This window comes from Arachis ipaensis, chromosome B09 (genome assembly GCF_000816755.2).
Source record: "Arachis ipaensis cultivar K30076 chromosome B09, Araip1.1, whole genome shotgun sequence".
NCBI lineage: Eukaryota > Viridiplantae > Streptophyta > Magnoliopsida > Fabales > Fabaceae > Arachis > Arachis ipaensis.
The window spans coordinates 54572934-54576875 of NC_029793.2; the positions used below are offsets into that span (position 1 = coordinate 54572934).

At 33.5% G+C, this 3942-nt stretch overlaps 1 long non-coding RNA gene across 1 annotated transcript; it reads right to left on the minus strand.

Annotated features, from left to right (window-relative positions):
- LOC110266529 lies at positions 394 to 1402 on the minus strand. The gene is made up of 2 exons (XR_002353940.1): positions 685 to 1402; positions 394 to 610 (listed from the first exon to the last, which is right to left on the minus strand). It is a non-coding gene; the product is annotated as an uncharacterized LOC110266529 (long non-coding RNA).

The following is a 3942-nucleotide window of genomic DNA, read 5'->3' on the forward strand; positions in this document are numbered from 1 at the left end:
ATTTGAATTCTTGTGTCCCTTAGTCTCATTGTTACTTGTTCATTATTTTAATTCAAGTCTATTTACATTTCTCGAATTCAATCTGAAAACACCAAGAGAACTCCTAACAAATGATGTGCATCTTAAGGCAACTCCTAGGGAGAACGGCTCGAGACTAATACTCTTGGTTATTGATTTGAATTGTGGACACACATTTTCTATGTTTGATGTGTTATAGCTTGTTGGTTTAGACTATACTCACGACGGAATTTATTGGTAAAATTCTATACTGACAAAATATCGCGCATCATTCTCCTGTTGGTCCATCGAAGACAAAGGGCGATTAGAAATAAATTTAAAAAGACTCAATGCTAAGTAAATTGTATTGTGGTGTACCAATGATATATTAGAGTACCTTTGTCTCAGCTTTGGCGTGATACTCAAGGAACCACCTCCAATGCTCTCGATCAATTCCCGACGGATGCTGCTCAATATTTTGTTCCATCGTGAATGTTAGCTCATAAAAATCACCATACAACCTCAGCCTTCCTTCCTTCCAAGACTTCCCCATACTTTTCAAAATATTTTTCTTGATAGTTCCTTCACTATCTTCATTAAAGTGGAAAATTTGCTATACAAATAATACAATTTGTCAATAATTAGAAAGATAAGTAGAGTTGATTCAACATGGATATATACTTTTACCTTGACACATTCGTTATAAACCATGTCTTTAGTGGTAATCTTATGCCAACTTTCCTTACAGAAGATAGAAAATTTTCCATAGTCAGATCCTAACAGACCAAGCACGCCACTCAACAGTTCAGCTTCGTCTCCAATTGCTTGCTTTGAGTTGTTGAACCTGAGCACGACCTATCTCCCGTTAGGCCATTCCAGAGCCTCCCTCACGCTTATTCTTGCCGGCTTGATTGTGCTGTCAGAATCTATAAGCCAAATATAATACCTTATATGTGTATCCGTTGTGGACAGAATGCGAGAAAATTAATATATAACATATATTCTAAATCATGTTGACCAAAGAAAAAATATTAAATACGTTACCGATGATCTTAACTTCCCAAAACTCTGTAGTTTTACGACCTTTGCGACTCTGAGATATAGGATTAACAAAAGGGTCATCAGCTTCTTGATCAAGAGAATCTACATCATGTGCATCAGCTGCCAAGTTTACGTGGCCTGGCTCCGAGTCCTGACTATTATTTGTGCTCCTTTGGGGAGCATGCCTTGGTACACTGCGCGGCGGAAGGAAAGGGAGTGAAGTTGGAGGTACACTATCACCGCTGTTCGGGAGAATTTGCATCGCGGTGGGAAGCCGAAGCCGGAGGCGGAGCTGTTTGAGATTGCTGACATCCTGGTCCTAATTTTTGTTTTTTTGTGTAACGACCTTTCCTAGCTATCTTAAAGGATATATCCGTTAAAAGTCTGCAAGATATCCGTTAAAATCAATGAAAGTAAATCTTTACTTAATATTAATATAAGGAGCATTTATTATTATTGGGTTCAACCATTCAAGGAATGGATCCTAACACAGGAATTAGTTAACAAGATAATGAAGTGGGCTTGAAAGAATGCCCTTCGTAAACACAAGAATAAACAGTTGAAAAATAACAAAGCACCTAATATATTTATCCATAATATGGTTACGGTAACACACATTCAAATAATCCACACAAACAGGCTCCTATAAAAAAATTACCTATTAATTAAATACTCACCTTCAAGGTAAGCTTTATAAGGTGTTAGTTAATGATTATTTAGAACATTACTAAGTAATCAAGAAGAACTCTTGGTTCATGAAATTAATAAACAACCATAAGTGAAGATGACAGCTGAAGCAAGATTAACCATCAAAATCAGGGAATTCAGTCATTTATACAACACAAATCCCAAATCTCAAAGTGAAATTGATTCAACAACATTGCAAAGTGATTAGATAATGTTTGGTTTCAGCAGTGCACTAAATAAAATTACTTTGATTATTCTGCTCAGGTATTCAAGCTTTTCTTGCACAATGTTGTGTATATGGACCTAGCCAGCAAGATATATACTCACATTAATAATTGAGGAATTAATGCTGTTGAACTAATTTTGATTAGCGTCCAATCTTAAAAGACAATATCAAAACTAGTACAATAATTTAGATAGGGTGAACTGGATATACATCTAGGTTTAAATTCATTATATACTACAAGTAGTAGTGATTTAGATTAAAAGCTGGACATTAAAATTATATATAACATCCAGTCACAGCAGTCCAATTACTATCTAAATCCTGCTCCTGGATTTTACCACAGCCCTGGGAGCTGCACAATAAAGAAAAATCACTTAGCCCAATTTTATACCACATTAATTGGTGTATTAACCATATTTACTGGTGTATATTGACTAGTTTGATGATTATTGAGTAATTCTTAGAGAACCAAATCACAGCACGAACTACTAATAGTTTCACACTTCATTGATCATAGGAAAAATTTCTTTTCAAACATAAACTAGCAATACACTCAAATTAACCATCTTAGCAAATACCACCTATTGGGCTATAATCACTAACGTAGCTTCAAATAATGGAGTGGGATTTCATCAAAAAATGAGACATGAGTAATTAGGAAAACCATAAAATTCGTTATCATGATAGGACTTGGATCAAATTTCTCATCTCATTAAATATTATCAAATTTGATCAAAAGATAGAGCAGCATCATACAATTATCGAAACATGCACAACCTTCATATGCAATAAAAACACCTACCAAGGACACAATATAACATCACAAATTGAAAGAAACTCTTGTGATTACCGCAGCAGAGAGGACGATATAACAGCTGGACCGAACGGACGAGCTAACAGCAGAGAGGACGACCTAACAACGTGGGCAGAGACAATGAGGTGCCAGAGCATGAGAGGTGAGAGCTCCTCTTAGGGGGTGGTGGCTTCGTTCACTGTATTCAGGGCTAAAGGCTGTGAGGCAGGGCTAGGGTGTATAAGAATTGAGAAGAAGGGGGTGGGACACAGATGATGGGGTATTATATATGAGGAGTTCTCAAATTTCGCGAGTGTTTGAAATTGTTGATATTAAACCAAATCCCTAATTTCGAATGTTAGAGGGAATTAATAATATTAATTCTAATAATAATAATGTGAACAACAAAAGTAATAGTAAGTTTAATAATATTTCTTTTATCAACAACTTTTTTCATTCTTGTTTTTCAGTTAACTTTAAATTTAACATTTAAATTTAGCCCTCTCTAGCTTTTGATTCCTTTAAAATTAGCAATCTATGTTTTGATTTTAAAATTAGTAATCTACTGGTATTTTTAACCGTAACTACATTAGGGGAATAATAATCTTTTAAAATTGTATCGGTTTTGTATGGATAATATAGATTATAGTACAAAAGATTTATAGAATCAACTACTTTTATAAAAAAAATCGTAGGGGACAAAAGTCCCCGTCGGCTAAGAAGACCAGGGTCTCCGTAGAAAAAATATCAAGTAATAAGATTTATAGTTATTTTTCTCATGTGAAAGAGTTTGATTTATTACTAATAATTATTTTTAATATTAGTTTGTTACAAATATGAAATGATTTAACTTGTAAACTTTTGGTTAGGTGTTGAGTCTGTAGTAAAAATAAAAATAATTATTTTTTCTGCTTGCTATTTAAAAATAATATTTTTTCTATCTCTATATATAAAAATATAATTAGATATAGTATGAAAAAAATTATATTGATAGTTATAAAATTGAGTCAAATTTGTCAAATTACTTGCATAAAATATAAATTACCAATTATATATAGAGTGGAAAGAGTAGAGAGAAATAGAAAAAGAAAAGGAGATAGATGATAGAAATTAAGAAGGGAGTTTATTAATTGTGGAGGGAAATATTTATGGAGAGAGGTAGACGAGAGAATTTAGGAAGAGAGTTTATTTATAATAG